At 47.6% G+C, this 14,350-nt stretch overlaps 1 protein-coding gene across 4 annotated transcripts in view; it reads right to left on the minus strand.

Moving 5' to 3' along the window:
• LOC115331399 overlaps positions 1-14,350 on the minus strand; it is a 42,249-nt gene that overhangs the window by 14,235 nt on the left and 13,664 nt on the right. The window lies entirely within an intron of this gene.

Below are 14,350 nucleotides of genomic sequence, written 5' to 3' on the forward strand. Positions count from 1 at the left end.
TGACTACCGCACTTCGCACACGTCTCCTTCCCTCGACAGCTGCGTGTTTCATGACCAAAACGCTGGCAACGGAAGCACCGCTGGGGGTTGGGGACGTACGGGCGAATGCGGCAGTTCAAATATCCTGCCTTGACTGTCTCGGGGAGGGTATGTCTTTCAAAAGTCAGGATAACATGTCTCGAAGGAATTGGTTCGCCATCTTTCCTAAACATAATGCATTTCACGGCGACGACACCGGCACCCGGAGTCCCTCGAGGAGTTCTTCCTCACTAGTGTGCAAGAAGTCGTCCTCAGAGAGGACTCCACGGACAGTATTTAGTGTGCGATGAGGGCTCACCGACACCTTCACGTCAATGATGGTAGTCAGTTTAAGAAGTGCGTCACTTTGTTTTTTTGTATTCACTTCCACGAGAAGGTCTCCAGTGTGCTGTTTTTTAGCCTTGTAGGAAAACCCTACGAGGTTTTCTAGCACCTTTGCTACAATAAAAAGTGACAGCTTGGAAACAGGTCTTTGTTCATCCAGCGAATGAACGATGAAAAACTTAGTAAACGTTTCTACTTCACATTCTTTGTCGATGGTTTTTTGTTTGGGGCAGCGCCTTTTAAGGGCGTGCCCTGAACGGGGTTTGGAGGGGTGGGGCGCCATAAGAGGGCAAAGAGTGTTCGGAATCCGCGGTGCACCGCCCACCACCGAGCCCAACAAGGGGTTAGGTAACGCACCATAACAAGAAGGGCTTGGCTGGAGACGTTACACTAACAGTGCTGCCGGGAAACTATACCCAAGTGTGGGTCAAGACAGAGGTCCATTGCCACCCAAGGTTAGCCCTTGCCACCAAAGAGGGGTGAAAAAGGAGCAAAAGAATTGAGAAGGAAGTGAAAGAAACAGGAAAGGTAAAAGCGAAAGATCGGAGGGGATAGTAGAAGAAGTGGCGACTAGACTGAATCATCCTGGCCGGGCCTTACCAGGACTCCCGTCTACGAGAAGCGGGGGCCGAAGTGTATTGCCTCACCCGGGGGGCCCCGAAGGGTCCAGACCTACTCCAGGCTCGGCTCAACCACCAGGATGCCCTTTTCCTCGGACACGGGAAAGCCACGCACAGCCAGACGTGGGCGGGCGAACCCGCATAGCTCGGGGTTCGTGGAGACGCCACTCTCCAAACAGCTGTTTTCACAGGTGCCCCCTGCAGGGTTCCTTGAGGGATCTTTGTTTCCGTGGTACCTGTACACACCCCTTGAGGGCACAATTAAACTCTGATCTGACTATTCGTTTGAGGGTAGTATAAAGTAGCCAAGCAGCAATCGATACCAGTAGAAGGGTTTGGATTTGGGCTAGTTGGTTGAACATGTTTAGGGGTTAAGAGCGCTAAAAACGATGGACGAGTATTAGAGACACACACCACAGATACCTGTAATGTAGGAACTCTTCAAATATGACACAAAATAAAACCCCTTGTCCGTCACGACACTTTTTGGATAGCCTTCTTGCGAAGATCATTCCAACAGTGCCTTCACCAGACTGTGATGTTACCGATGATGCAAAGAAAACCTTTGGGCATTTACTGCGATATTCAATCACAGTTACTGCAAGCCTGCATTCAAGAAGTGTTGTTCCATTAGCCCAAAATGTCCATACTCAATTTTTTTCCACGGCCTTTCACGCTACTGCACTGGCTGTACGGGGGCTGCAACAGTCCTGGCAGATTCAACCTGTGCCTTGCACACTCCAGTTTTTGATGGTGTTCTCCGCATCGTCATTCATCCCAGGCCACCAGTACTCTTCCCGCAGTCACTGCTTCATCCTTACGATGCATGGATGGGATTCGGGAGCCACCATGATGAATCTGGATGAAGCCGTTCATGGCAGTACCACCTGCTCTGCACAAAACAGTAGTCCCTCCATGACTGACAGTTCTTCCTGAATGGAAAAAAATAAGAGGGACTTTGTTGACATGACATACTGCATCACTTCTTTCAATTAACACTGGATCAGTTTTGAATGCCCCTTGTGAAATGTGGTAACAAAGAGCCTGTTGGTTCTTTGTTACCACACTTCACACTGCAGCGATGACCTCTACCACTGGTTCACCTTCTGTTGACAATAGGGGCAACCAAGACAGTGCACCCGCCAGTATACATTGTTCTCCCCATTCGTGTACTGCTAAATTAAGTGGTACTGCAGAAGCCGGACACACCACCGCTCGATCCGAAGTGGATACCTCCCAGTACCATTAGTGGACAGCAGTATCACCGATGCCTGATGGTCAGTTCGCAACACGAAGATTCTACCCCAGTGCTTGCAGGACCATAAGCATGCTAGTGCTTCTCATTCTCCTGAAGAGTATTTGCACTCCTGCGGTGTCAAAGTTCTTTATGCGAATGTCACCGTGCACGCCCCTCCGTCAACTACTTGCTGCAGCATGGCTCCTAGCCCATAGGCATCAGTCGTTGTCTGTAACGGCAGTCATTTGTCGAACATTCAAACCGCTCTGCATGAGGCCAGCAGTCTTGGCCTTGCAGAAACCCTCATTGGCAACGTGATTCCAGAGCTCCTGGTTGTTGCGGGGAAGTCACCACAGTGGCCCTACCACCTCCACATAATGTAGAAAATGTGAATGCAGAGAGCAAGTCGCCTGCTTCTTGTGCAGGGGTTGCGGTGACATCAAAACAATGCCAAGCTCCGATTGAAGGAAAGTATGTGGACCTCGAGGCAACTTGCTTTGAGGTCTACCCACTATTTTTTCAATCAAAGCCAATCAGAGATCCACGTCGTCCTGACGTCACCGCAATCCCTGCGCAAGAAGCAGGCATACTTGCAATCCCCATAGTATCTTAGTTAAAGGAGCTGTGCAACAATTTCAGGGCTTTGCTTAAATTGTTGTGGAAGTTGATGCCTGACACTTCTGAAGTGAACTACAGAAAACAGATTTTGCCTGGATACCCTAGCTTTTATTTACAAAAATGAAAAAGATCCAGCTTTTTGCCGCCTCTCAACTCGTACGTCGTCTTCCGAGTCACGTGCGCAGTGACGTTGAGGGGGTAGGCGCGGGGTTCCGGAAAAGTTCTCTTTTTAGAGCCATCAGTGAGCAGCGAGAACTCATCCGCTCGCGACCGCATGACCACGTTCTGGCGGGTGCCGCGTGAACAATATGATGAAAGGAGGAAAGTCTCATCTGGGTCCGGCCATAGCCCGTCCGGCCTTGTCCCCCTCCCCCTTTGGCTTCTGGCGGCTATTCGGGGTAGCAGAGAGAGCCGACAGTTTTGCGGACCTACGATAGATGGCGCCACTAAACCTCCGTATAAGTTTTGTCAATGATACCAGGTTACTGACACATTTATATGTATGTTGGAACGACAAGATTTATAGAAAAGTTACCTTTTATCGAGCAGGTATTCGCACAACTTGCTATCTTTCTACAAGATTCACCTTTGACGTCACGCCGCGTTTCTCATGGCCACCGCTCGCGGCTGCAGGTCAGGGAATATTCTAAGTTTTGCCTCGCTATTATGCGGCGGAATTGCAGCATTTTGATGAAAGGTGCGTTTTCTCTCATTTTGTGACAAGGTGAACAATATTAAAAGCAGAAGATGCCAATTGTTTCAACGTTAAAATCGTTGCGCAGCTCCTTTAACTAACTCTTAAAACTGGCTTTTTTGACACAAGTTGTTCAAAGCCTACTTTGAAGCCATTTCCAAGCGAAGCCATAAAAAAATCCAACAATGGCACATATCTATTTCTTTAGGGTGATTGCCGTACGAGCACTTCGTGGTTGTGCTGGTGAGAGGCTCTTGTGCAGCATGCACGGTGATGTGAAATTTTGCTTTCAGCAGTTACTATGACTTCATTTTAGTTGTTTGCTTGTTGTTCAGTTTCGAGCAACTTTGAGACGTCCAGCCTAGAGCTGTATTTGATTGTAAACATATTCAATGAAGTTTTTCTGGTTGGGTTGAAGCTATGAAAATAAAGTATAATTGCCAACAATGACCTAAAGATTCAGAGTGCCGTCTTCTCAAAACCGGTTTCGTTTCTTCTTCAGGGAGTTGACTATTCACAAATGAGGAGCAGCAGCTTCGTCGTCTTCTAAGGTGGTGGCCTTTCTCACTCCTTTTTTCCTCAACTCAAAAGTGAATTGAGAAATCACGTGGTCATGACGTAGAACTTCACTGGATGCGATGACTCCAAGCTCCCACCGAGCTTTTTAAGCACACCATGAAACTTGCCATTTGCAAGTGATAATAAGCGCCGTCACGGCACTCATTGGCTACGAACGCGAATCCAAATATTCGCCAACGAATTGATCGTCGACGAGCGAATATGTCCAAGTGATGCAGTGCTCATGACCAATGCACGAGCTGAGTTTGGCTGACATGCTTGGGCACCGTGAATGCATTGCAGTGAAAAGGCGGAGAGCTCTCAAAGAAAAGACGGTAAGAAATAATCCGCTATATTTTCGAAGTTAGGCTTTCTTTTGAGAATACGAAGCTTTTGGCTTTCTACCCTCATGTACTAGTTTCCTTTTGGCCCACTAAACGATATGATTAGTAAAATCATAATCTAAAATCACTTATCCCAGCACAAATTTCATGGTCCCTTCAGAGGGGTACAGAAACCAAATTCTGGAGCTGATTTCTTTGTTTCGACATGACGGAGGTAGCAGTAGAACCTCGAAAACATCAATATTTCGTTGAAAAACACAAGATATTTTAACCTGAATTAAATGATAACCAAAAACCATCTGGTTCCCAGGTGAAAACCAGTCTACTTACAGCTGGATTATGGAACTGGTCTTAGCTGGAAACGAAGTCCAGCTGGACTGCCTCATTTCCAGATGGGACTAGTTCCATAACCCAGCTGGAGGTGGGCTGATTTTCGCCTGGGTGGTTGATTATGAAGCTTCAATGGAATGTTGTGATGGCGTCGGCCTTCGACGGCAGCACTACTATATAGGAAGTATGCTCACCAGTACAACCTAGGCAAGAATGTAATATTGAAGGTTTTGGTGAAGAAAACCAAAGCACAGTTGCCCTCCTTGGATTCCCTCCGCCAGCCAATCGCTTCCTATCATTCTTGGAAGACATTTAGGTCAGGGGCTGATGAAGTATATTTTTCAAGATGGCGTGCGCTGCTTTCAACGTCGTCCTCGCTGAGGGACGCCACCTCTCGAAGTGACCTGGGTCTTTGCCGCAGAGCTGTGCCAGTATCTGCTTTTGTGCGCGATAGTTTGTGCGACGATGTGAGAATTCAGCGAACGTCTGGCCGCCCAACTTAGTCGCCGTCAACGTGATAAGTGCCCCCGCCTGGACAATCGCACAAACATCAAAGAACGAGACCGATGAAAACGGTGCCGATCGCTTCTCTTTATTTGTTTAGTGCTCACCATTGAGACATGGTGCATTGCAAAATCGTGGCGATGCGAGCATTTTTTCGTGGTAATATTACATTTTTTGACGATGTGAGAATTGTAAAATTGTTCTCTGTGCTCTGTGCCTTCACTTGGAAAATCATGTCCCATCGAGACCAGCGCAAGCTTCCTCTACACTGATTATAAGGACCTTAATGCCGACACCTTCCCTTCGTTCAATTAGCCTTCGTCCTTGTGACAAGGAATGTCGCAAAATCGTCATGGTGTGCGAGTTTCTTCGCAGTGGCGTGACAATGCTGCGGTCACACCCCTATCGATACGATGCGTTGCGTGAAATACTCAAGTGATGAAACCGCCGTGCTGCTTCACCGAATTTGGCCTGCTTCCCTGCTCGTTTTAATAAATGAAGGATGCCAACTGGTATGGCGCCTTCAAAGCGATATTTATCCGTGAAGCTGGCGCATCCCCACCAAGTCTGGTCGTTGTGATGAGTTGGAGGTAAATCAGGTAAGCAGCTATTCCCTCACCCTGCCGTCACCTTAGACAACATGAGGTGGGAAATCTACGAGCATCTCGCCTCGTGCAAAATAACAGAGGTACCTTAGCCGCCTCGCGACAATGTCATCTTGTTCAAAGCAGAGTTGCGGAATTGCCACACCGGAATTGGAATGATTCCGGAATCATTCCGCAGTTTCGCAACCCTGGAATGAAATGGGAATGGAATGGCGGCAGCGTAGGGGGAACGGAATAGGAATGGAATTAGATGCCTTTTGCTCAGAATGAAGTGGGAATGGAATATGCTCGGTTCTTATGCAAGCTGTGTCGATTTCCATCTAGGGCTAAGGGCTGATGGCGCAATGCGTTAGTGCATGGTAAGTGTGCTCTTGAAACAGCATCACTGCACTGGAGGTGACAGACGCCTCCATTGTCTCACTGGCTTATGCTCCTTCGAGGATGAAAATGGCACGTCGCTAGTGATGCAACCAAAACTGAATTGTTGTAGACAGACAAGATGTCGTTCCTGGCGCCACGAGGCGCAACGAAGCAGCTTGTAATCATGTGCGATTAGCATGTAGCATTTAACCAGGGTGTCAAACCGAACCGAAAACTGGAATAAAATTGTTATTTTTAACTGAACCGAAACAAAACTCTAACTGAAATCAAACGATTGATATTTACCCAAACTGGGACGGAACCGTAATCTCATGTGGCAGCTACCGATTCATTGGAAATTGTTTGGCGTAATGAAATTTGAGCCGCACCTTCTTATGGGTGGCGGCGCGAAGTCGATTAAATATTCGCGATGGTGGCATCAGCAGCTCAGTTTCAATAATAATGCAACAAATAAGTATATTTCACGGCAATGTACGGCACGAATTGGTGTCGGCAAGTCGGCGTGGAGGCGTACACTTGTATACTTTGTTTCACCACGATGAACCGCAAAGGACGCCACGAGCCCCAGGGGCCAATTCATAGCTTGGAGGGTGTCACGTGTCCTTTCGATTGGGTGGAGCGACGTGGGAAGCGCGAGGTCATGAGACAAGCTAAGAACTACGGACCGACCTGTGTAGCTTGTAGCCAGGGTTGTAAAAGTTACTTCAAAAATGTACCTAAAATACAGTTACAGTTACTCGTACGAAAAGGTTCCTAGGTATTTGCTTAAAAATGTACCTAGGTACAGGTACAGTTACTTCAAAGATACTTTATTTTCCCCAAATTTGTCAGAATATATTGGAAGTAAAGCGTTTTATATTAAGGATACACACAAAAAATGAGACATTTACAATTCCCCGTAAAGCCGAATTAGAATGCAGCTCTTGAGGGGAGGGCGTGAAGAGGAGGGTATGTCCCTCCTCCCCCTCCATCCCTCCCTCTCCCCCTCCTCCACCTTATTTTTCTCCCTTCCTCCTCCTCCCTTGTGACGTCACTCCTGAGGCCTCGTGACCTTCACAGTGAAGGTCGTGACCTTCGGGACGTAACTTGCGACCCTAGTGACATCATTATGGGAAACGTCCCATAACGCAATGCGCAGCTATGCCGACGGTAAGGCCGCTCAAGCCGGAAAGAGGGCGAGCTGCGCTCTAAAACGAGTTCGATAAATGTGCTTTATTGGTGTCAATGCGATGTCCACATCAGAGTTGAGTCCTCACGTGTCTTATCTCCACGCTCCAACTGGTTTACCAAGGCCACAGCTTCCACTGTTTACCATGTCATGCCGAAACCGCCGAAACTCGCCTGTTGACGTTCTTGTCCTCAGAGCCGGTGCCAACTGGCCCAGAAGATGTCGACCGCATGAAGAACTGCACAAGTCGAGTGCTTATGCACCTAACCTTCGCGACAAGCAAGAGACTTAAAGCTTCCTTTTTTTTTTTTTTTCGTTCGTTAGTTGGAAGAAAAATAAGCTTTTGATAACTGCAAATTTTGATGTATTGGTGGTTTACTGGTGCAAAAGTGACGAAGGCCATACTGCACCAAACAGATGTAATAATGTTGCTCAGAGTAATGGTCTTGGAAGGCTCACTGTGAAATCAGCTCTGCAACAAAAGTTTTGTTATTGGTAGAAGATGAAAGAGGGATACGGAAGTTAAAATCTATGTAAAAAAACACTTTTTTTCTAAGTATGTTATGACACGATTGAAGGGAATGATGGGATGCTCACCCACTAAGAGTGCAGGATGGAAAGGAATATTGTATGCGAAAAATTCCGGGAAGCAAGCAGGTCGGTCCTGTTCAAGACCTGAACAGAGCCATAGAATATGAACGACCGTTGGTGATTCGCCGCAGTGCTCAGACTGGAGCGTCCCCTCCACAAAGGAGATGCCCATGTGTCAAGCAACTGTGTCCAATTCTATGGCGGCAGTGGAGAACCTTGATAAAACGATTCTCCTGAGATGCACTCTCCCACAATCCTAAACCTGGTTTTACCACATGGAGCTTATTTTCACTTTCTTTGTCCCATTCAGACTGCCACGTTCGAAGGAGTGCTTTTTTAATGAGGGGCTTCACATCTTGGTAGGGTAGGCCAGTAGAGGTCACCGTGAAATTTTTTGTGGAGGAAGCAAACTGGTCTGCTTTTTCATTGCCCAAAAGTCCAACATGACTGGGGATCCAGCAAAACTTTATATCATGGCCACAAACTCAGGAACTATTGATTTTAAATCTCACTAATTGGGCTAGCTTATTTTTGGTATCTTTTACTGAGCAGAGAGCTGAAACAACACTCTGTGAGTCCACAAAGAGAACAGCTTTCATAGTTTTGCTTGCCATAATGTATAAAATAGCCATCAGTACGCCATAGAGCTCTGCGGTGAAAATACTAGCCATGCTTTCGAGTCGTTGGGCCTTTGTAAATTCTTCAGAGTAAACAACAGTTCCTATGGAGGAGTTCTTGGATCCATCAGTATAAAAGTGAACATAGTTTCTGTATTTCTTTTGCAGCTCGACAAATTCTTGTTGAATAATAAGTGGAGAAACGCTATGTTTGCTGAACCGTGTAAACGTCCAGTCACAAAAAACTGGAAGCAGCCCCCAAGGTGCAATACGTAGAGGCTTCTTAAGGAGTTCTATCCCATGAAGGTCGAGTTCAAAAGATTCCTGACCACTTCCCACATGAAAACTTAAAGGTCTAACCGTCCCCCGTTTGTTCTCGAAAAGACGGGCGTACGGAGATCACTGCAAAGTAGTAAAGGTTGGATGGTCGAGGTCAGACATAATCCGGGAAGCATAACTCAGGCCTAAATACTGCCGTCGCTTGGCAAGGGACATCTGGTGAGATTCCACATACAAGTTAAGCACAGGAGACGTACGGAAGGCACCCATGGCGAGCCGCAAGCCAAGGTGGTGCACGGGGTCCAGCATTTTCAGCGAGGATGGTCGCGCTGAGTTATAGACTATAGCACTGTAGTCAAGACGGGATTGCACCAGAGTTATACAAGCGTAACAAAACCTTTCTGTCTGAACCCCATGTTTTGTGAAACAAAACTTTGAGAATGTGAAGAGATTTCAAGCATTTCTGTTTTCGTTGCTGTAAATGGGAGTTACAATTTTTTTGTCCAAAATAATGCCCAAGAACTTATGTTCAGCTTTAGTGGCTATAGGAGTTTGGTTTATTTCTAAGGCGGGATCTAGCGATATCCCACGCCGGAGAGAGAAGGGTACGCACAGTTTTCTCAGCTGAAAACCGGAATCCATTTTCATCTGCCCATTTGCTGATTTTATTTATTGCTAGCTACAGATGGCGCTCCTAACTAGAAGGATCGCAAGAGGAAGAGATCTGCAGGTCGTCGACATAGAGCAAATATGCAATGGAACGTGGCGTCACTTTAGCAATCGTATTGATCTTGATGGCAAACAGTGCGACACTGAGGACGCCTCCCTGCGGGACCCCATTTTCTCGTACAAAGATATCGGACAGAGTGGTGCCTAACCGAACCTGAAAAGTTTGTCCCGTCAAGTAAGCTTGAATGCAACGGAGCATGCGACCTCGTATTCCATAGGCAAAGAGATCCTGAAGAATGCCATGCCTCCAAGTTGTGTCATAAGCTTTCTCTAAATCAAAAAAAAATACAGAAACGCAGTGCTGCCTGTTTACAAATGCTTCCCTAATTAAGGTTTCAAGGCGTACCAGGTGATCCAAGGTGGACCGACCCTGTCAGAAATTACACTGATTCTTATCCAAAATATTGTTAGTTTCAAGAAAATATACAAGTCGCCTGTTAATGAGTCTCTCATATGTCTTACCCAGGCAGCTAGTGAGTGCAATTGGGCGGTAACTTAATGGATATGAGGGTTCCTTTCCCAGTTTCAGGAAGGGTATGACATGTGCACATTTCCATGCGTCGGGAAAGTAGGAGTCTCCCCAGAGGCAATTAAAGAATTTAAGCAACTGTCCGAACGATTCCAAGGAGAGCCGACGAAGCATTTCATAGTGGATAGAATCGGGACCTGGTGAGGTTTGCTTCTTGGTGTCAAGAGCCAGTTTTAGCTCACAAACCGTAAGAGGTTTGTTGTAAGGTTCAGAATTCGCATCTGCTAACTTCAGTCGCTGACATTCTGCATTCCTCTTAAACAGCTTGAAGGGACCATGAAATGACCTTTTTACTTTTGCCAGATAACTTTTACATTAAGCCGTCAATGTTCACTGAATGCTGAACAGGCGTCCGTTTTCGTCTCGGTTTATTAACTTCTACACAAAAAATGAAATACAGTATAGACCACTTACAACGTAACCGCTTATAGTGCAGGACCGGGTATAACGCGGCTTTTTTCAACCACCGGTTCGCCTCCCATAGAACTCCATATAGTTACGTACCGCTTAAAATGCAGGCGCACGAAGGGAAATACCGGTTATAGTACGGTTTCTGGAACAGCCCGCCGGCCCCGCTGACTGACCGGCGCAGCGAGCACGCTTCCCTGCGCGACTCTAGATAACGGCGCCAATAACGCTAGCCGCAAGAGGCACTCGCGGGGGCAAGGATGGCAAGCAGGTTGCTCGAAGAAGCAGAGAGAGGCAAAGACGAATGACTACGCGCGAGTTACAACGCAGCGAGGTAGCGAGGTGCAACCAACACACGCACGCGCGTGCTCAACTCCAAAAGTCCCATCGAGCCACTCCCAAGCCTTTCACACTTTCACCCTTTCAATTTCACCCTCTCGCTGTAGTGACGCAACACCAACCTCCTTTCTTACACCGCGCGCGCGCGCCGAACGGAGGCTGGATAGCTGAATGGTTTCTAGTTTCGCTTCTTGAAGTGTGCAAACTTGCACCACGTCGTCTGCTTGCACCGCGTGTGGATCGCGTCAAGCATATTGTGCGGAAATCGACCGTCCATCCTGATCTCTCAGTCTCCCAAGCCCAGGATGGCCAAGAAACGACAAGCCCTGTCTCTCGAAACTAAACAGAGCATCGTCAAAGATGTCGAAAGTGGCATAAAAAAAGCTTCCGTCGCGGCCAAGTACAACGTCGCTGACACGACGGTTTCTGCTGTCTAAAAGAACCGGGAGCAGGTACGGAAGCAGCTACAGCAAGATTCTGCGTTGCTCTCAAGAAAGAGGATTCGTACGTCAAAGTATGAGGACGTCGACGAAGCCTTGTTTAGGTGGTTTCGCCAAGTGCGAGCCAAGAACGTCCCAGTGAGTGGCCCGCTGCTACAAGCGAAGTGAAGTCTTTTGGACACTTGTTCAAACACGAAGGCTTCAACCCCTTCAACGGATGGATCCAGCGGTTTAAAGATCACCACGGGATTAGCTGCAAAGTTATCTCAGGCGAAAGTGGGGAAGTCGACGACGCCAGCATCCAGGTGTGGTTTCGCATTCATCTCGAGACGATGCTTTCCGCTTACACAGACAAAGACATCTATAATGCCGATGAATCTGGTCTGTGCTACAACATGCTTCCGTCTCAAAGGAACGTGTCACGGTTTTGTTTTGTGCAAACATGGACGGCTCCGACAAGCGGCGCTTGTTTATCACCGGGAAATACAAACGACCCCGTTGCTTCAAGAAGCGAGAATGTCTGCCTGTGGTGTACACAGCAAACGGAAAGGCCTGGATGACCCAAGAGTTCTTTGCTAGTTGGCTGAAAAGTTTCGATGAGGCCATGGTTGCAGAAAAACGGCACGTCGCCCTTATTCTGGACAACTGCAGTGCTCACAATGTGCAGCCACAATTAAGCGTAGTCAGTTCGAAGTTCCTGCCGGCAAACACCACTGCTAAAAGCCAGCCTCTCGATCAGGGCGTCATCTCTACAGTCAAGGCGCTCTACAAGAAGCGCATGTGCGAAAGAGTTGTCTTGAAGTTGCAACGAGATGAACCCCTTAAGGTGGACTTGAGGGGTGCCCTCGACATGATCACAGCGTCGTGGTGGCAAGTAAAGGCCACGACCATCCAGAAGTGTTTTCGCAACGCAGGGTTTGTGCCCGATGCCGGGAATTCGGAGGACGCCGATCTGCGCAGTGATGCGATTGACGAGGCGATCGGAGCTAACGACGTGTGGTCCGACCTTGTGGAAAACCACCTTGTTCCTGCAAGCGACACGTTCCAAAACTATGTAGATGAGGACGACTTTCTTATCCGTGAGGAAGCAACCACCGATGAGGCTATTGTTGCAGGGGTGCGAGGTTCTGGGGCGAGTCCACCCGAAGATGAGCCGGACGACGACGAAGAGAGCACGCCGGAGGTTTCAAGTAAAGACGCACTGGAATTCTTACAGAAACTGAAGGTTCACTGTGAGCAGAACTCCTTCAGTGATGAGGAGTTAAAGTGCCTTAGCGTTGTCAAAGACCAGGTCGTCCGCAACGCCGTTAAAAAGCTGCGCCAGGCAAAACTCACCATTTTTTTTAAAAATGTGTGACACTCAATTGAGAGAAGTGTTCTAGTCTGGCGATATAAGGATCGACTTTCCTCAGACTACGCTTTATTTTTCATTTAACATAAAATAAATTGTTTTACAAAGGTAAGTTGTCTCGTGGCATGTATTTTGGCCTGAAAAATTTATGTTTTGGTTATAGCGCGGTACCGCTTATAGTGCGGATTTTCGCGAATCCCGCGACATACGTTATATGCGGTCTACACTGTTTAGACTTTTTTTTTCTCTCAAACTGACCGCAAAACAAGCTGCGGCGTAATTTTGACGGTCGTGACGTACCCTGTTTCCGGAACCGGAAGTTCTCTTGACAGTAGGAGAAAGGGAACATTAGCGGCAGTTAGCAGCGGCGAGTTGGCGGTGTGCCGGTAGGTCTTACCGCGCTGATGTCAGCGATGTATTTTCTGAATCGGCGCCTCTCATCGCCGCAATAGCCATGGACACTTCACAGCTGAGCGAGATTCAATTAGATATGTTGCGCTAGAGCGACAGCATGGGACTAGTCCCATACGCCGGTATGCTTGTTGGGAAGTGTGGCGAGTCTTCCGGTGAAGACTCCAGAAGTCAACCCAACTGTCATTGTTGGCAAAAGGCGACACTTGTCAGTCGTTTTCAAAGCGACGTAGGTAGAGACAAATGGCCGCGGCGTTTTTCGCGGTCTCGGAGATGCAGGAGCGAGCCGACGTTAAAAAAGATATGTTTGAACTACGAGTGTCAGCAAGAGCCACGTAAATACCTGTTCACACTCGGAGCGGACACGCGCGTTTGATGGAAGTGCTGTATTCGCGTTGTTGGTAAGCGCTTCGGGATCTATCTTTTACGATTGCAACTCGATACTGACGCGACACTCGGCAAAGGAAGGTTGGACTGGCATTGCACGTAGCTCCCACAAACTGTTGTAGCTCGACAGTGACGTGCAGTCTGTCAGAATAAAAATGGCATACTAACAACAAAGTGTAAATACCGTGTTACGAAGGTAATCCATGCAGCATTTATTTGAGCTCTATATCACACAAAACAAGAAGATAGAATCGATAAGAGTCCCTTTTTGACGACAGTGTTCGTCAACACTGCCTCGGAAAACAAGGGGAGGAGATTGACCACTCTTTAATCTAAAATTGAGGTCAGCGATCAAAATACGGGAAGGGTCCACAAGGGTCGTGCGGGCATATTCCATTCAGCATGCCAGTCGGTCGTGGGCATACGGTCTTGGTCAAGTACCGTCGAAGCAACGCTGCGCCGGAGTCGGAGTGCCTGCTACACCTATCTGCCATGCTCGCTTGGTCGCGGGTCGGTGAATTCGTGGCCGTTCTGGCTTTTCTTGGGTGTTTGTGGATCTAGCATTGTTGTTCGTCGTGGTCTGTTTCAAGTACTTTTTTCTTGCTGCTTGAAGTCGGGACGCGCGAGAAGAACACGTAGAAAAATAAACGTTCCGTGGTAACAGCCAAGTAACAGCCCAACGCTCTCGGACCATCGGCCCTACCGCCTGTTTCGTTTACCACACGATAGATGGCGCTTGGCTCTCAGCATTATCAAATTTGGCAATTTTTGTCACATCTCTAATTATGCTACAAAATGTGGATCTGAATATTATTTAACAAAACTTTTAGGAAACATTCGCTGGCTA

Source organism: Ixodes scapularis, unplaced genomic scaffold (genome assembly GCF_016920785.2).
Source record: "Ixodes scapularis isolate PalLabHiFi unplaced genomic scaffold, ASM1692078v2 PGA_scaffold1__304_contigs__length_218370807, whole genome shotgun sequence".
NCBI lineage: Eukaryota > Metazoa > Arthropoda > Arachnida > Ixodida > Ixodidae > Ixodes > Ixodes scapularis.